At 39.5% G+C, this 19,360-nt stretch overlaps 1 protein-coding gene, 13 non-coding genes and 1 pseudogene across 14 annotated transcripts in view; all 15 read left to right on the forward strand.

The window, feature by feature from the left end:
* Positions 1 to 19,360, forward strand: part of LOC131357969 (condensin complex subunit 1-like) — a 130,916-nt gene that overhangs the window by 102,272 nt on the left and 9,284 nt on the right. The window lies entirely within an intron of this gene.
* On the forward strand, positions 76 to 194 carry LOC131358726 (5S ribosomal RNA). Its single transcript, XR_009205665.1, has one exon. It is a non-coding gene; the product is annotated as a 5S ribosomal RNA (ribosomal RNA).
* On the forward strand, positions 1,496 to 1,614 carry LOC131358737 (5S ribosomal RNA). The gene has a single exon (XR_009205668.1). It is a non-coding gene; the product is annotated as a 5S ribosomal RNA (ribosomal RNA).
* On the forward strand, positions 2,904 to 3,012 carry LOC131358476 (5S ribosomal RNA; annotated as a pseudogene).
* On the forward strand, positions 4,418 to 4,536 carry LOC131358748 (5S ribosomal RNA). Its single transcript, XR_009205671.1, has one exon. It is a non-coding gene; the product is annotated as a 5S ribosomal RNA (ribosomal RNA).
* On the forward strand, positions 5,821 to 5,939 carry LOC131358759 (5S ribosomal RNA). The gene has a single exon (XR_009205679.1). It is a non-coding gene; the product is annotated as a 5S ribosomal RNA (ribosomal RNA).
* On the forward strand, positions 7,233 to 7,351 carry LOC131358768 (5S ribosomal RNA). The gene has a single exon (XR_009205688.1). It is a non-coding gene; the product is annotated as a 5S ribosomal RNA (ribosomal RNA).
* On the forward strand, positions 8,648 to 8,766 carry LOC131358769 (5S ribosomal RNA). Its single transcript, XR_009205689.1, has one exon. It is a non-coding gene; the product is annotated as a 5S ribosomal RNA (ribosomal RNA).
* Positions 10,068 to 10,186, forward strand: LOC131358770 (5S ribosomal RNA). The gene has a single exon (XR_009205690.1). It is a non-coding gene; the product is annotated as a 5S ribosomal RNA (ribosomal RNA).
* Positions 11,491 to 11,609, forward strand: LOC131358771 (5S ribosomal RNA). Its single transcript, XR_009205691.1, has one exon. It is a non-coding gene; the product is annotated as a 5S ribosomal RNA (ribosomal RNA).
* LOC131358772 (5S ribosomal RNA) lies at positions 12,911 to 13,029 on the forward strand. The gene has a single exon (XR_009205692.1). It is a non-coding gene; the product is annotated as a 5S ribosomal RNA (ribosomal RNA).
* LOC131358775 (5S ribosomal RNA) lies at positions 14,325 to 14,443 on the forward strand. The gene has a single exon (XR_009205694.1). It is a non-coding gene; the product is annotated as a 5S ribosomal RNA (ribosomal RNA).
* LOC131358776 (5S ribosomal RNA) lies at positions 15,741 to 15,859 on the forward strand. The gene has a single exon (XR_009205695.1). It is a non-coding gene; the product is annotated as a 5S ribosomal RNA (ribosomal RNA).
* LOC131358777 (5S ribosomal RNA) lies at positions 17,167 to 17,285 on the forward strand. Its single transcript, XR_009205696.1, has one exon. It is a non-coding gene; the product is annotated as a 5S ribosomal RNA (ribosomal RNA).
* Positions 18,575 to 18,693, forward strand: LOC131358778 (5S ribosomal RNA). Its single transcript, XR_009205697.1, has one exon. It is a non-coding gene; the product is annotated as a 5S ribosomal RNA (ribosomal RNA).

The following is a 19,360-nucleotide window of genomic DNA, read 5'->3' on the forward strand; positions in this document are numbered from 1 at the left end:
TCAAATAAAAAAAGAAAAGAAACGGAGTCATCTACATCGTACACTATAAAGAGCCCTTATTGAAAGTGCTCTCTCGCTTACGGCCATACCACCCTGAGAACGCCCGATCTCGTCCGATCTCGGAAGCTAAGCAGGGTCGGGCCTGGTTAGTACTTGGATGGGAGACCGCCTGGGAATACCAGGTGCTGTAAGCTTTTTCACCGTCAAAAGTCTCTACTGCAACTTTTCAAACTCAAAAACACCTTCAACTTGCATTCATTTATTACTACACAGAGATCACACACAGAGACACATGTGACAAAATCAACAAGCAATCAATCACCTCGACACAAATTCATGCTCAAATCACAGAATTATCCCTACCTTATTTATTTTGCACTTCATTCATTCATTCATTCATTCATTCATTCATTCATTCATTCATTTATTCATTCAAACAATCACTCGCATATTCCTTTAAACTACAATTATTATTCTATTTTCTTATTAAGAAACTTTTTTTTACATAAAGTTATTTATTTCGGAGGGTGTATGTTTCTAGAATGGACGGACTTCACGTAGCAGATATCATAGTCACATTTCTTGATGATACCAATCTCGTGATTATTCTTTTATTCGTGTATTTCGTTATTATTTTTAATTATTTTTCTTACTACTGCTACTACTACTACTATGATTCCTGTCCGTAACAGTCGTAGTAGTAGCATTTGCACTTATAACATGAGCGTCTTAGATGCTCCAACAAACAATTGGATGTTGCAGGTTTGTTCAGATTGTGTACAGTGTTCTTTATTTCTAGATATGTTCTGAAGTTTCCAATTCAAGCACTTGTGTAAAATCCCCTTTGATAGACTCGTCTAGCAAATGCTGTAAACGCAGAGAGAGAGAGAGAGAGAGAGAGAGAGCGCACGCACTCACGCGCTCTCTCACTCGCTCGCGTTGGAAGCCGGCCCCTCTCTCCAGTTCAGCTGGTGGCGGTAATGCGTCCAACTCCTGAACAAAGAAGAAGAGAGCAGACATGTGGCTCTTGTAGTTGTTGCGGCATTTAAATTGTTGCTCTGAATTGTTTTTAACGAAGTAATAATTGAAGCAAGAAAAGTATTTGTGGATGAAGTGGTAATAGCCTGTTCAAAGACACCTTACTTTCTCTCGCAGCAATCTTCTGTCTTATGTCAAGTGTTTTATTGATGTGGCATGAAAATAAAGCAAGAAGCTGAGATGCAGCGTGCAACGTGCCTGTTTAAATATTTTGTCAAATTAAGCAGAGTAAGATGTCATTAAGTGTTAGTAATCCCAAGAGGTGGAGAGGCGCGTGTGGGTTGCAGGTGGTGAGACAGAAAGTTTGATATGGATGAAGCGGTTGTTCTCTCCACCCAACAGCAAACTGAGACGCGAATGAGTGACTTTAAAATAAATAAAAGAAAAAAAGAAAAGAAAAGAAACGGAGTCATCTACATCGTACACTATAAAGAGCCCTTATTGAAACTGCTTTCTCGCTTACGGCCATACCACCCTGAGAACGCCCGATCTCGTCCGATCTCGGAAGCTAAGCAGGGTCGGGCCTGGTTAGTACTTGGATGGGAGACCGCCTGGGAATACCAGGTGCTGTAAGCTTTTTCACCGTCAAAAGTCTCTACTGCAACTTTTCAAACTCAAAAACACCTTCAACTTGCATTCATTTATTACTACACAGAGATCACACACAGAGACACATGTGACAAAATCAACAAGCAATCAATCACCTCGACACAAATTCATGCTCAAATCACAGAATTATCCCTACCTTATTTATTTTCCACTTCATTCATTCATTCATTCATTCATTCATTCATTCATTCAAACAATCACTCGCATATTCCATTAAAATACAATTATTATTCTATTTTCTTATGAAGAAACTTTTTTTTACATAAAGTTATTCATTTCGGAGGGTGTATGTTTCTAGAATGGACGGACTTCACGTAGCAGATATCATAGTCACATTTCTTGATGATACCAATCTCGTGATTATTCTTTTATTCGTGTATTTCGTTATTATTTTTAATTATTTTTCTTACTACTGCTACTTCTTCTACTATGATTCCTGTCCGTAACAGTCGTAGTAGTAGCATTTGCACTTATAACATGAGCGTCTTAGATGCTCCAACAAACAATTGGATGTTGCAGGTTTGTTCAGATTGTGTACAGTGTTCTTTATTTCTAGATATGTTCTGAAGTTTCCAATTCAAGCACTTGTGTAAAATCCCCTTTGATAGACTCGTCTAGCAAATGCTGTAAACGCAGAGAGAGAGAGAGAGAGAGAGAGAGAGAGAGCGCACGCACTCACGCGCTCTCTCACTCGCTCGCGTTGGAAGCCGGCCCCACTCTCCAGATCAGCTGGTGGCGGTAATGCGTCCAACTCCTGAACAAAGAAGAAGAGAGCAGACATGTGGCTCTTGTAGTTGTTGCGGCATTTAAATTGTTGCTCTGAATTGTTTTTAACGAAGTAATAATTGAAGCAAGAGAAGTATTTGTGGATGAAGTGGTAATAGCCTGTTCAAAGACACCTTACTTTCTCTCGCAGCAATCTTCTGTCTTATGTCAAGTGTTTTTTTGATGTGGCATGAAAATAAAGCAAGAAGCTGAGATGCAGCGTGCAACGTGCCTGTTTAAATATTTTGTCAAATTAAGCAGAGTAAGATGTCATTAAGTGTTAGTAATCCCAAGAGGTGGAGAGGCGCGTGTGGGTTGCAGGTGGTGAGACAGAAAGTTTGATATGGATGAAGCGGTTGTTCTCTCCACCCAACAGCAAACTGAGACGCGAATGAGTGACTTTAAAATAAATAAAATAAAAAAAGAAAAGAAAAGGAACGGAGTCATCTACATCGTACACTATAAAGAGCCCTCATTGAAACTGCTTTCTCGCTAACGGCCATACCACCCTGAGAACGCCCGATCTCGGAAGCTAAGGAGGGTCGGGCCTGGTTAGTACTTGGATGGGAGACCGCCTGGGAATACCCGGTGCTGTAAGCTTTTTCACCGTCAAAAGTCTCTACTGCAACTTTTCAAACTCAAAAACACCTTCAACTTGCATTCATTTATTACTACACAGAGATCACACACAGAGACACATCTGACAAAATCAACAAGCAATCAATCACCTCGACACAAATTCATGCTCAAATCACAGAATTATCCCTACCTTATTCATTTTCCACTTCATTCATTCATTCATTCATTCATTCATTCATTCATTCATTCATTCATTCATTCAAACAATCACTCGCATATTCCTTTAAACTACAATTATTATTCTATTTTCTTATAAAGAAACTTTTTTTTACAGAAAGTTATTTATTTCGGAGGCTGTATGTTTCTAGAATGGACGGACTTCACGTAGCAGATATCATAGTCACTTTTTTTTACATAAAGTTATTTATTTCGGAGGGTGTATGTTTCTAGAATGGACGGACTTCACGTAGCAGATATCATAGTCACATTTCTTGATGATACCAATCTCGTGATTATTCTTTTATTCGTGAATTTCGTTATTATTTTTAATTATTTTTCTTACTACTGCTACTACTACTACTATGATTCCTGTCCGTAACAGTCGTAGTAGTAGCATTTGCACTTATAACATGAGCGTCTTAGATGCTCCAACAAACAATTGGATGTTGCAGGTTTGTTCAGATTGTGTAGTGTTCTTTATTTCTAGATATGTTCTGAAGTTTCCAATTCAAGCACTTGTGTAAAATCCCCTTTGATAGACTCGTCTAGCAAATGCTGTAAACGCAGAGAGAGAGAGAGAGAGAGAGAGAGAGAGAGAGAGAGAGAGACAGAGAGAGCGCACGCACTCACGCGCTCTCTCACTCGCTCGCGTTGGAAGCCGGCCCCACTCTCCAGATCAGCTGGTGGCGGTAATGCGTCCAACTCCTGAACAAAGAAGAAGAGAGCAGACATGTGGCTCTTGTAGTTGTTGCGGCATTTAAATTGTTGCTCTGAATTGTTTTTAACGAAGTAATAATTGAAGCAAGAAAAGTTTTTGTGGATGAAGTGGTAATAGCCTGTTCAAAGACACCTTACTTTCTCTCGCAGCAATCTGCTGTGTTATGTCAAGTGTTTTATTGATGTGGCATGAAAAGAAAGCAAGAAGCTAAGATGCAGCGTGCAACGTGCCTGTTTAAATATTTTGTCAAATTAAGCAGAGTAAGATGTCATTAAGTGTTAGTAATCCCAAGAGGTGGAGAGGCGCGTGTGGGTTGCAGGTGGTGAGACAGAAAGTTTGATATGGATGAAGCGGTTGTTCTCTCCACCCAACAGCAAACTGAGACGCGAATGAGTGACTTTAAAATAAATCAAATAAAAAAAGAAAAGAAAAGAAACGGAGTCATCTACATCGTACACTATAAAGAGCCCTTATTGAAACTGTTCTCTCGCTTACGGCCATACCACCCTGAGAACGCCCGATCTCGTCCGATCTCGGAAGCTAAGCAGGGTCGGGCCTGGTTAGTACTTGGATGGGAGACCGCCTGGGAATACCAGGTGCTGTAAGCTTTTTCACCGTCAAAAGTCTCTACTGCAACTTTTCAAACTCAAAAACACCTTCAACTTGCATTCATTTATTACTACACAGAGATCACACACAGAGACACATGTGACAAAATCAACAAGCAATCAATCACCTCGACACAAATTCATGCTCAAATCACTGAATTATCCCTACCTTATTTATTTTCCACTTCATTCATTCATTCATTCATTCATTCATTCATTCATTCATTCAAACAATCACTCGCATATTCCTTTAAACTACAATTATTATTCTATTTTCTTATTAAGAAACTTTTTTTTACATAAAGTTATTTATTTCGGAGGCTGTATGTTTCTAGAATGGACGGACTTCACGTAGCAGATATCATAGTCACATTTCTTGATGATACCAATCTCGTGATTATTCTTTTATTCGTGTATTTCGTTATTATTTTTAATTATTTTTCTTACTACTGCTACTACTACTACTATGATTCCTGTCCGTAACAGTCGTAGTAGTAGCATTTGCACTTATCACATGAGCGTCTTAGATGCTCCAACAAACAATTGGATGTTGCAGGTTTGTTCAGATTGTGTACAGTGTTCTTTATTTCTAGATATGTTCTGAAGTTTCCAATTCAAGCACTTGTGTAAAATCCCCTTTGATAGACTCGTCTAGCAAATGCCGTAAACGCAGAGAGAGAGAGAGAGAGAGAGAGAGAGCGCACGCACTCACGCGCTCTCTCACTGGCTCGCGTTGGAAGCCGGCCCCTCTCTCCAGTTCAGCTGGTGGCGGTAATGCGTCCAACTCCTGAACAAAGAAGAAGAGAGCAGACATGTGGCTCTTGTAGTTGTTGCGGCATTTAAATTGTTGCTCTGAATTGTTTTTAACGAAGTAATAATTGAAGCAAGAAAAGTATATGTGGATGAAGTGGTAATAGCCTGTTCAAAGACACCTTACTTTCTCTCGCAGCAATCTTCTGTCTTATGTCAAGTGTTTTATTGATGTGGCATGAAAATAAAGCAAGAAGCTGAGATGCAGCGTGCAACGTGCCTGTTTAAATATTTTGTCAAATTAAGCAGAGTAAGATGTCATTAAGTGTTAGTAATCCCAAGAGGTGGAGAGGCGCGTGTGGGTTGCAGGTGGTGAGACAGAAAGTTTGATATGGATGAAGCGGTTGTTCTCTCCACCCAACAGCAAACTGAGACGCGAATGAGTGACTTTAAAATAAATCAAATAAAAAAAGAAAAGAAACGGAGTCATCTACATCGTACACTATAAAGAGCCCTTATTGAAAGTGCTCTCTCGCTTACGGCCATACCACCCTGAGAACGCCCGATCTCGTCCGATCTCGGAAGCTAAGCAGGGTCGGGCCTGGTTAGTACTTGGATGGGAGACCGCCTGGGAATACCAGGTGCTGTAAGCTTTTTCACCGTCAAAAGTCTCTACTGCAACTTTTCAAACTCAAAAACACCTTCAACTTGCATTCATTTATTACTACACAGAGATCACACACAGAGACACATGTGACAAAATCAACAAGCAATCAATCACCTCGACACAAATTCATGCTCAAATCACAGAATTATCCCTACCTTATTTATTTTGCACTTCATTCATTCATTCATTCATTCATTCATTCATTCATTCATTCATTCATTCAAACAATCACTCGCATATTCCTTTAAACTACAATTATTATTCTATTTTCTTATTAAGAAACTTTTTTTTACATAAAGTTATTTATTTCGGAGGGTGTATGTTTCTAGAATGGACGGACTTCACGTAGCAGATATCATAGTCACATTTCTTGATGATACCAATCTCGTGATTATTCTTTTATTCGTGTATTTCGTTATTATTTTTAATTATTTTTCTTACTACTGCTACTACTACTACTATGATTCCTGTCCGTAACAGTCGTAGTAGTAGCATTTGCACTTATAACATGAGCGTCTTAGATGCTCCAACAAACAATTGGATGTTGCAGGTTTGTTCAGATTGTGTACAGTGTTCTTTATTTCTAGATATGTTCTGAAGTTTCCAATTCAAGCACTTGTGTAAAATCCCCTTTGATAGACTCGTCTAGCAAATGCTGTAAACGCAGAGAGAGAGAGAGAGAGAGAGAGAGAGAGAGCGCACGCACTCACGCGCTCTCTCACTCGCTCGCGTTGGAAGCCGGCCCCTCTCTCCAGTTCAGCTGGTGGCGGTAATGCGTCCAACTCCTGAACAAAGAAGAAGAGAGCAGACATGTGGCTCTTGTAGTTGTTGCGGCATTTAAATTGTTGCTCTGAATTGTTTTTAACGAAGTAATAATTGAAGCAAGAAAAGTATATGTGGATGAAGTGGTAATAGCCTGTTCAAAGACACCTTACTTTCTCTCGCAGCAATCTGCTGTATGTCAAGTGTTTTATTGATGTGGCATGAAAATAAAGCAAGAAGCTAAGATGCAGCGTGCAACGTGCCTGTTTAAATATTTTGTCAAATTAAGCAGAGTAAGATGTCATTAAGTGTTAGTAATCCCAAGAGGTGGAGAGGCGCGTGTGGGTTGCAGGTGGTGAGACAGAAAGTTTGATATGGATGAAGCGGTTGTTCTCTCCACCCAACAGCAAACTGAGACGCGAATGAGTGACTTTAAAATAAATCAAATAAAAAAAGAAAAGAAACGGAGTCATCTACATCGTACACTATAAAGAGCCCTTATTGAAAGTGCTCTCTCGCTTACGGCCATACCACCCTGAGAACGCCCGATCTCGTCCGATCTCGGAAGCTAAGCAGGGTCGGGCCTGGTTAGTACTTGGATGGGAGACCGCCTGGGAATACCAGGTGCTGTAAGCTTTTTCACCGTCAAAAGTCTCTACTGCAACTTTTCAAACTCAAAAACACCTTCAACTTGCATTCATTTATTACTACACAGAGATCACACACAGAGACACATGTGACAAAATCAACAAGCAATCAATCACCTCGACACAAATTCATGCTCAAATCACAGAATTATCCCTACCTTATTTATTTTGCACTTCATTCATTCATTCATTCATTCATTCATTCATTCATTTATTCATTCAAACAATCACTCGCATATTCCTTTAAACTACAATTATTATTCTATTTTCTTATTAAGAAACTTTTTTTTACATAAAGTTATTTATTTCGGAGGGTGTATGTTTCTAGAATGGACGGACTTCACGTAGCAGATATCATAGTCACATTTCTTGATGATACCAATCTCGTGATTATTCTTTTATTCGTGTATTTCGTTATTATTTTTAATTATTTTTCTTACTACTGCTACTACTACTACTATGATTCCTGTCCGTAACAGTCGTAGTAGTAGCATTTGCACTTATAACATGAGCGTCTTAGATGCTCCAACAAACAATTGGATGTTGCAGGTTTGTTCAGATTGTGTACAGTGTTCTTTATTTCTAGATATGTTCTGAAGTTTCCAATTCAAGCACTTGTGTAAAATCCCCTTTGATAGACTCGTCTAGCAAATGCTGTAAACGCAGAGAGAGAGAGAGAGAGAGAGAGAGAGAGAGAGAGCGCACGCACTCACGCGCTCTCTCACTCGCTCGCGTTGGAAGCCGGCCCCTCTCTCCAGTTCAGCTGGTGGCGGTAATGCGTCCAACTCCTGAACAAAGAAGAAGAGAGCAGACATGTGGCTCTTGTAGTTGTTGCGGCATTTAAATTGTTGCTCTGAATTGTTTTTAACGAAGTAATAATTGAAGCAAGAAAAGTATTTGTGGATGAAGTGGTAATAGCCTGTTCAAAGACACCTTACTTTCTCTCGCAGCAATCTTCTGTCTTATGTCAAGTGTTTTATTGATGTGGCATGAAAATAAAGCAAGAAGCTAAGATGCAGCGTGCAACGTGCCTGTTTAAATATTTTGTCAAATTAAGCAGAGTAAGATGTCATTAAGTGTTAGTAATCCCAAGAGGTGGAGAGGCGCGTGTGGGTTGCAGGTGGTGAGACAGAAAGTTTGATATGGATGAAGCGGTTGTTCTCTCCACCCAACAGCAAACTGAGACGCGAATGAGTGACTTTAAAATAAATCAAATAAAAAAAGAAAAGAAACGGAGTCATCTACATCGTACACTATAAAGAGCCCTTATTGAAAGTGCTCTCTCGCTTACGGCCATACCACCCTGAGAACGCCCGATCTCGTCCGATCTCGGAAGCTAAGCAGGGTCGGGCCTGGTTAGTACTTGGATGGGAGACCGCCTGGGAATACCAGGTGCTGTAAGCTTTTTCACCGTCAAAAGTCTCTACTGCAACTTTTCAAACTCAAAAACACCTTCAACTTGCATTCATTTATTACTACACAGAGATCACACACAGAGACACATGTGACAAAATCAACAAGCAATCAATCACCTCGACACAAATTCATGCTCAAATCACAGAATTATCCCTACCTTATTTATTTTGCACTTCATTCATTCATTCATTCATTCATTCATTCATTCATTCATTCATTTATTCATTCAAACAATCACTCGCATATTCCTTTAAACTACAATTATTATTCTATTTTCTTATGAAGAAACTTTTTTTTACATAAAGTTATTCATTTCGGAGGGTGTATGTTTCTAGAATGGACGGACTTCACGTAGCAGATATCATAGTCACATTTCTTGATGATACCAATCTCGTGATTATTCTTTTATTCGTGTATTTCGTTATTATTTTTAATTATTTTTCTTACTACTGCTACTACTACTACTATGATTCCTGTCCGTAACAGTCGTAGTAGTAGCATTTGCACTTATAACATGAGCGTCTTAGATGCTCCAACAAACAATTGGATGTTGCAGGTTTGTTCAGATTGTGTACAGTGTTCTTTATTTCTAGATATGTTCTGAAGTTTCCAATTCAAGCACTTGTGTAAAATCCCCTTTGATAGACTCGTCTAGCAAATGCTGTAAACGCAGAGAGAGAGAGAGAGAGAGAGAGAGAGAGAGAGAGCGCACGCACTCACGCGCTCTCTCACTCGCTCGCGTTGGAAGCCGGCCCCTCTCTCCAGTTCAGCTGGTGGCGGTAATGCGTCCAACTCCTGAACAAAGAAGAAGAGAGCAGACATGTGGCTCTTGTAGTTGTTGCGGCATTTAAATTGTTGCTCTGAATTGTTTTTAACGAAGTAATAATTGAAGCAAGAAAAGTATATGTGGATGAAGTGGTAATAGCCTGTTCAAAGACACCTTACTTTCTCTCGCAGCAATCTGCTGTATGTCAAGTGTTTTATTGATGTGGCATGAAAATAAAGCAAGAAGCTAAGATGCAGCGTGCAACGTGCCTGTTTAAATATTTTGTCAAATTAAGCAGAGTAAGATGTCATTAAGTGTTAGTAATCCCAAGAGGTGGAGAGGCGCGTGTGGGTTGCAGGTGGTGAGACAGAAAGTTTGATATGGATGAAGCGGTTGTTCTCTCCACCCAACAGCAAACTGAGACGCGAATGAGTGACTTTAAAATAAATCAAATAAAAAAAGAAAAGAAACGGAGTCATCTACATCGTACACTATAAAGAGCCCTTATTGAAAGTGCTCTCTCGCTTACGGCCATACCACCCTGAGAACGCCCGATCTCGTCCGATCTCGGAAGCTAAGCAGGGTCGGGCCTGGTTAGTACTTGGATGGGAGACCGCCTGGGAATACCAGGTGCTGTAAGCTTTTTCACCGTCAAAAGTCTCTACTGCAACTTTTCAAACTCAAAAACACCTTCAACTTGCATTCATTTATTACTACACAGAGATCACACACAGAGACACATGTGACAAAATCAACAAGCAATCAATCACCTCGACACAAATTCATGCTCAAATCACAGAATTATCCCTACCTTATTTATTTTCCACTTCATTCATTCATTCATTCATTCATTCATTCATTCATTCATTCATTTATTCATTCAAACAATCACTCGCATATTCCTTTAAACTACAATTATTATTCTATTTTCTTATTAAGAAACTTTTTTTTACATAAAGTTATTTATTTCGGAGGGTGTATGTTTCTAGAATGGACGGACTTCACGTAGCAGATATCATAGTCACATTTCTTGATGATACCAATCTCGTGATTATTCTTTTATTCGTGTATTTCGTTATTATTTTTAATTATTTTTCTTACTACTGCTACTACTACTACTATGATTCCTGTCCGTAACAGTCGTAGTAGTAGCATTTGCACTTATAACATGAGCGTCTTAGATGCTCCAACAAACAATTGGATGTTGCAGGTTTGTTCAGATTGTGTACAGTGTTCTTTATTTCTAGATATGTTCTGAAGTTTCCAATTCAAGCACTTGTGTAAAATCCCCTTTGATAGACTCGTCTAGCAAATGCTGTAAACGCAGAGAGAGAGAGAGAGAGAGAGAGAGAGAGAGAGAGCGCACGCACTCACGCGCTCTCTCACTCGCTCGCGTTGGAAGCCGGCCCCTCTCTCCAGTTCAGCTGGTGGCGGTAATGCGTCCAACTCCTGAACAAAGAAGAAGAGAGCAGACATGTGGCTCTTGTAGTTGTTGCGGCATTTAAATTGTTGCTCTGAATTGTTTTTAACGAAGTAATAATTGAAGCAAGAAAAGTATTTGTGGATGAAGTGGTAATAGCCTGTTCAAAGACACCTTACTTTCTCTCGCAGCAATCTTCTGTCTTATGTCAAGTGTTTTATTGATGTGGCATGAAAATAAAGCAAGAAGCTGAGATGCAGCGTGCAACGTGCCTGTTTAAATATTTTGTCAAATTAAGCAGAGTAAGATGTCATTAAGTGTTAGTAATCCCAAGAGGTGGAGAGGCGCGTGTGGGTTGCAGGTGGTGAGACAGAAAGTTTGATATGGATGAAGCGGTTGTTCTCTCCACCCAACAGCAAACTGAGACGCGAATGAGTGACTTTAAAATAAATCAAATAAAAAAAGAAAAGAAACGGAGTCATCTACATCGTACACTATAAAGAGACCTTATTGAAACTGCTTTCTCGCTTACGGCCATACCACCCTGAGAACGCCCGATCTCGTCCGATCTCGGAAGCTAAGCAGGGTCGGGCCTGGTTAGTACTTGGATGGGAGACCGCCTGGGAATACCAGGTGCTGTAAGCTTTTTCACCGTCAAAAGTCTCTACTGCAACTTTTCAAACTCAAAAACACCTTCAACTTGCATTCATTTATTACTACACAGAGATCACACACAGAGACACATGTGACAAAATCAACAAGCAATCAATCACCTCGACACAAATTCATGCTCAAATCACAGAATTATCCCTACCTTATTTATTTTCCACTTCATTCATTCATTCATTCATTCATTCATTCATTCATTCATTCATTCATTCAAACAATCACTCGCATATTCCTTTAAACTACAATTATTATTCTATTTTCTTATTAAGAAACTTTTTTTTACATAAAGTTATTTATTTCGGAGGGTGTATGTTTCTAGAATGGACGGACTTCACGTAGCAGATATCATAGTCACATTCCTTGATGATACCAATCTCGTGATTATTCTTTTATTCGTGTATTTCGTTATTATTTTTAATTATTTTTCTTACTACTGCTACTACTACTACTATGATTCCTGTCCGTAACAGTCGTAGTAGTAGCATTTGCACTTATAACATGAGCGTCTTAGATGCTCCAACAAACAATTGGATGTTGCAGGTTTGTTCAGATTGTGTACAGTGTTCTTTATTTCTAGATATGTTCTGAAGTTTCCAATTCAAGCACTTGTGTAAAATCCCCTTTGATAGACTCGTCTAGCAAATGCTGTAAACGCAGAGAGAGAGAGAGAGAGAGAGAGAGAGAGAGCGCACGCACTCACGCGCTCTCTCACTCGCTCGCGTTGGAAGCCGGCCCCACTCTCCAGTTCAGCTGGTGGCGGTAATGCGTCCAACTCCTGAACAAAGAAGAAGAGAGCAGACATGTGGCTCTTGTAGTTGTTGCGGCATTTAAATTGTTGCTCTGAATTGTTTTTAACGAAGTAATAATTGAAGCAAGAAAAGTATTTGTGGATGAAGTGGTAATAGCCTGTTCAAAGACACCTTACTTTCTCTCGCAGCAATCTTCTGTCTTATGTCAAGTGTTTTATTGATGTGGCATGAAAATAAAGCAAGAAGCTGAGATGCAGCGTGCAACGTGCCTGTTTAAATATTTTGTCAAATTAAGCAGAGTAAGATGTCATTAAGTGTTAGTAATCCCAAGAGGTGGAGAGGCGCGTGTGGGTTGCAGGTGGTGAGACAGAAAGTTTGATATGGATGAAGCGGTTGTTCTCTCCACCCAACAGCAAACTGAGACGCGAATGAGTGACTTTAAAATAAATCAAATAAAAAAAGAAAAGAAAAGAAACGGAGTCATCTACATCGTACACTATAAAGAGACCTTATTGAAACTGCTTTCTCGCTTACGGCCATACCACCCTGAGAACGCCCGATCTCGTCCGATCTCGGAAGCTAAGCAGGGTCGGGCCTGGTTAGTACTTGGATGGGAGACCGCCTGGGAATACCAGGTGCTGTAAGCTTTTTCACCGTCAAAAGTCTCTACTGCAACTTTTCAAACTCAAAAACACCTTCAACTTGCATTCATTTATTACTACACAGAGATCACACACAGAGACACATGTGACAAAATCAACAAGCAATCAATCACCTCGACACAAATTCATGCTCAAATCACTGAATTATCCCTACCTTATTTATTTTCCACTTCATTCATTCATTCATTCATTCATTCATTCATTCATTCATTCATTCATTCAAACAGTCACTCGCATATTCCTTTAAACTACAATTATTATTCTATTTTCTAATTTAGAAACTTTTTTTTACATAAAGTTATTTATTTCGGAGGCTGTATGTTTCTAGAATGGACGGACTTCACGTAGCAGATATCATAGTCACATTTCTTGATGATACCAATCTCGTGATTATTCTTTTATTCGTGTATTTCGTTATTATTTTTAATTATTTTTCTTACTACTGCTACTACTACTACTATGATTCCTGTCCGTAACAGTCGTAGTAGTAGCATTTGCACTTATCACATGAGCGTCTTAGATGCTCCAACAAACAATTGGATGTTGCAGGTTTGTTCAGATTGTGTACAGTGTTCTTTATTTCTAGATATGTTCTGAAGTTTCCAATTCAAGCACTTGTGTAAAATCCCCTTTGATAGACTCGTCTAGCAAATGCCGTAAACGCAGAGAGAGAGAGAGAGAGAGAGAGAGAGAGAGAGCGCACGCACTCACGCGCTCTCTCACTGGCTCGCGTTGGAAGCCGGCCCCTCTCTCCAGTTCAGCTGGTGGCGGTAATGCGTCCAACTCCTGAACAAAGAAGAAGAGAGCAGACATGTGGCTCTTGTAGTTGTTGCGGCATTTAAATTGTTGCTCTGAATTGTTTTTAACGAAGTAATAATTGAAGCAAGAAAAGTATATGTGGATGAAGTGGTAATAGCCTGTTCAAAGACACCTTACTTTCTCTCGCAGCAATCTGCTGTATGTCAAGTGTTTTATTGATGTGGCATGAAAATAAAGCAAGAAGCTAAGATGCAGCGTGCAACGTGCCTGTTTAAATATTTTGTCAAATTAAGCAGAGTAAGATGTCATTAAGTGTTAGTAATCCCAAGAGGTGGAGAGGCGCGTGTGGGTTGCAGGTGGTGAGACAGAAAGTTTGATATGGATGAAGCGGTTGTTCTCTCCACCCAACAGCAAACTGAGACGCGAATGAGTGACTTTAAAATAAATCAAATAAAAAAAGAAAAGAAACGGAGTCATCTACATCGTACACTATAAAGAGCCCTTATTGAAAGTGCTCTCTCGCTTACGGCCATACCACCCTGAGAACGCCCGATCTCGTCCGATCTCGGAAGCTAAGCAGGGTCGGGCCTGGTTAGTACTTGGATGGGAGACCGCCTGGGAATACCAGGTGCTGTAAGCTTTTTCACCGTCAAAAGTCTCTACTGCAACTTTTCAAACTCAAAAACACCTTCAACTTGCATTCATTTATTACTACACAGAGATCACACACAGAGACACATGTGACAAAATCAACAAGCAATCAATCACCTCGACACAAATTCATGCTCAAATCACAGAATTATCCCTACCTTATTTATTTTCCACTTCATTCATTCATTCATTCATTCATTCATTCATTCATTCATTCATTCATTCAAACAATCACTCGCATATTCCATTAAAATACAATTATTATTCTATTTTCTTATGAAGAAACTTTTTTTTACATAAAGTTATTCATTTCGGAGGGTGTATGTTTCTAGAATGGACGGACTTCACGTAGCAGATATCATAGTCACATTTCTTGATGATACCAATCTCGTGATTATTCTTTTATTCGTGTATTTCGTTATTATTTTTAATTATTTTTCTTACTACTGCTACTTCTTCTACTATGATTCCTGTCCGTAACAGTCGTAGTAGTAGCATTTGCACTTATAACATGAGCGTCTTAGATGCTCCAACAAACAATTGGATGTTGCAGGTTTGTTCAGATTGTGTACAGTGTTCTTTATTTCTAGATATGTTCTGAAGTTTCCAATTCAAGCACTTGTGTAAAATCCCCTTTGATAGACTCGTCTAGCAAATGCTGTAAACGCAGAGAGAGAGAGAGAGAGAGAGAGAGAGAGAGAGCGCGCACGCACTCACGCGCTCTCTCACTCGCTCGCGTTGGAAGCCGGCCCCACTCTCCAGATCAGCTGGTGGCGGTAATGCGTCCAACTCCTGAACAAAGAAGAAGAGAGCAGACATGTGGCTCTTGTAGTTGTTGCGGCATTTAAATTGTTGCTCTGAATTGTTTTTAACGAAGTAATAATTGAAGCAAGAAAAGTATATGTGGATGAAGTGGTAATAGCCTGTTCAAAGACACCTTACTTTCTCTCGCAGCAATCTGCTGTATGTCAAGTGTTTTATTGATGTGGCATGAAAATAAAGCAAGAAGCTAAGATGCAGCGTGCAACGTGCCTGTTTAAATATTTTGTCAAATTAAGCAGAGTAAGATGTCATTAAGTGTTAGTAATCCCAAGAGGTGGAGAGGCGCGTGTGGGTTGCAGGTGGTGAGACAGAAAGTTTGATATGGATGAAGCGGTTGTTCTCTCCACCCAACAGCAAACTGAGACGCGAATGAGTGACTTTAAAATAAATCAAATAAAAAAAGAAAAGAAACGGAGTCATCTACATCGTACACTATAAAGAGCCCTTATTGAAAGTGCTCTCTCGCTTACGGCCATACCACCCTGAGAACGCCCGATCTCGTCCGATCTCGGAAGCTAAGCAGGGTCGGGCCTGGTTAGTACTTGGATGGGAGACCGCCTGGGAATACCAGGTGCTGTAAGCTTTTTCACCGTCAAAAGTCTCTACTGCAACTTTTCAAACTCAAAAACACCTTCAACTTGCATTCATTTATTACTACACAGAGATCACACACAGAGACACATGTGACAAAATCAACAAGCAATCAATCACCTCGACAAAAATTCATGCTCAAATCACAGAATTATCCCTACCTTATTTATTTTGCACTTCATTCATTCATTCATTCATTCATTCATTCATTCATTCATTCATTCATTTATTCATTCAAACAATCACTCGCATATTCCTTTAAACTACAATTATTATTCTATTTTCTTATTAAGAAACTTTTTTTTACATAAAGTTATTTATTTCGGAGGGTGTATGTTTCTAGAATGGACGGACTTCACGTAGCAGATATCATAGTCACATTCCTTGATGATACCAATCTCGTGATTATTCTTTTATTCGTGTATTTCGTTATTATTTTTAATTATTTTTCTTACTACTGCTACTACTACTACTATGATTCCTGTCCGTAACAGTCGTAGTAGTAGCATTTGCACTTATAACATGAGCGTCTTAGATGCTCCAACAAACAATTGGATGTTGCAGGTTTGTTCAGATTGTGTACAGTGTTCTTTATTTCTAGATATGTTCTGAAGTTTCCAATTCAAGCACTTGTGTAAAATCCCCTTTGATAGACTCGTCTAGCAAATGCTGTAAACGCAGAGAGAGAGAGAGAGAGAGAGAGAGAGAGCGCACGCACTCACGCGCTCTCTCACTCGCTCGCGTTGGAAGCCGGCCCCTCTCTCCAGTTCAGCTGGTGGCGGTAATGCGTCCAACTCCTGAACAAAGAAGAAGAGAGCAGACATGTGGCTCTTGTAGTTGTTGCGGCATTTAAATTGTTGCTCTGAATTGTTTTTAACGAAGTAATAATTGAAGCAAGAAAAGTATTTGTGGATGAAGTGGTAATAGCCTGTTCAAAAACACCTTACTTTCTCTCGCAGCAATCTTCTGTCTTATGTCAAGTGTTTTATTGATGTGGCATGAAAATAAAGCAAGAAGCTGAGATGCAGCGTGCAACGTGCCTGTTTAAATATTTTGTCAAATTAAGCAGAGTAAGATGTCATTAAGTGTTAGTAATCCCAAGAGGTGGAGAGGCGCGTGTGGGTTGCAGGTGGTGAGACAGAAAGTTTGATATGGATGAAGCGGTTGTTCTCTCCACCCAACAGCAAACTGAGACGCGAATGAGTGACTTTAAAATAAATAAAAGAAAAAAAGAAAAGAAAAGAAACGGAGTCATCTACATCGTACACTATAAAGAGACCTTATTGAAACTGCTTTCTCGCTTACGGCCATACCACCCTGAGAACGCCCGATCTCGTCCGATCTCGGAAGCTAAGCAGGGTCGGGCCTGGTTAGTACTTGGATGGGAGACCGCCTGGGAATACCAGGTGCTGTAAGCTTTTTCACCGTCAAAAGTCTCTACTGCAACTTTTCAAACTCAAAAACACCTTCAACTTGCATTCATTTATTACTACACAGAGATCACACACAGAGACACATGTGACAAAATCAACAAGCAATCAATCACCTCGACACAAATTCATGCTCAAATCACTGAATTATCCCTACCTTATTTATTTTCCACTTCATTCATTCATTCATTCATTCATTCATTCATTCATTCATTCATTCAAACAGTCACTCGCATATTCCTTTAAACTACAATTATTATTCTATTTTCTAATTTAGAAACTTTTTTTTACATAAAGTTATTTATTTCGGAGGCTGTATGTTTCTAGAATGGACGGACTTCACGTAGCAGATATCATAGTCACATTTCTTGATGATACCAATCTCGTGATTATTCTTTTATTCGTGTATTTCGTTATTATTTTTAATTATTTTTCTTACTACTGCTACTACTACTACTATGATTCCTGTCCGTAACAGTCGTAGTAGTAGCATTTGCACTTATCACATGAGCGTCTTAGATGCTCCAACAAACAATTGGATGTTGCAGGTTTGTTCAGATTGTGTACAGTGTTCTTTATTTCTAGATATGTTCTGAAGTTTCCAATTCAAGCACTTGTGTAAAATCCCCTTTGATAGACTCGTCTAGCAAATGCCGTAAACGCAGAGAGAGAGAGAGAGAGAGAGAGAGAGAGAGCGCACGCACTCACGCGCTCTCTCACTGGCTCGCGTTGGAAGCCGGCCCCTCTCTCCAGTTCAGCTGGTGGCGGTAATGCGTCCAACTCCTGAACAAAGAAGAAGAGAGCAGACATGTGGCTCTTGTAGTTGTTGCGGCATTTAAATTGTTGCTCTGAATTGTTTTTAACGAAGTAATAATTGAAGCAAGAAAAGTATATGTGGATGAAGTGGTAATAGCCTGTTCAAAGACACCTTACTTTCTCTCGCAGCAATCTGCTGTATGTCAAGTGTTTTATTGATGTGGCATGAAAATAAAGCAAGAAGCTAAGATGCAGCGTGCAACGTGCCTGTTTAAATATTTTGTCAAATTAAGCAGAGTAAGATGTCATTAAGTGTTAGTAATCCCAAGAGGTGGAGAGGCGCGTGTGGGTTGCAGGTGGTGAGACAGAAAGTTTGATATGGATGAAGCGGTTGTTCTCTCCACCCAACAGCAAACTGAGACGCGAATGAGTGACTTTAAAATAAATCAAATAAAAAAAGAAAAGAAACGGAGTCATCTACATCGTACACTATAAAGAGCCCTTATTGAAAGTGCTCTCTCGCTTACGGCCATACCACCCTGAGAACGCCCGATCTCGTCCGATCTCGGAAGCTAAGCAGGGTCGGGCCTGGTTAGTACTTGGATGGGAGACCGCCTGGGAATACCAGGTGCTGTAAGCTTTTTCACCGTCAAAAGTCTCTACTGCAACTTTTCAAACTCAAAAACACCTTCAACTTGCATTCATTTATTACTACACAGAGATCACACACAGAGACACATGTGACAAAATCAACAAGCAATCAATCACCTCGACACAAATTCATGCTCAAATCACAGAATTATCCCTACCTTATTTATTTTCCATTTCATTCATTCATTCATTCATTCATTCATTCATTCATTCATTCATTCATTCAAACAATCACTCGCATATTCCATTAAAATACAATTATTATTCTATTTTCTTATGAAGAAACTTTTTTTTACATAAAGTTATTCATTTCGGAGGGTGTATGTTTCTAGAATGGACGGACTTCACGTAGCAGATATCATAGTCACATTTCTTGATGATACCAATCTCGTGATTATTCTTTTATTCGTGTATTTCGTTATTATTTTTAATTATTTTTCTTACTACTGCTACTTCTTCTACTATGATTCCTGTCCGTAACAGTCGTAGTAGTAGCATTTGCACTTATAACATGAGCGTCTTAGATGCTCCAACAAACAATTGGATGTTGCAGGTTTGTTCAGATTGTGTACAGTGTTCTTTATTTCTAGATATGTTCTGAAGTTTCCAATTCAAGCACTTGTGTAAAATCCCCTTTGATAGACTCGTCTAGCAAA

This window comes from Hemibagrus wyckioides, linkage group LG08 (genome assembly GCF_019097595.1).
Source record: "Hemibagrus wyckioides isolate EC202008001 linkage group LG08, SWU_Hwy_1.0, whole genome shotgun sequence".
NCBI classification, from domain to species: Eukaryota; Metazoa; Chordata; class Actinopteri; order Siluriformes; family Bagridae; genus Hemibagrus; species Hemibagrus wyckioides.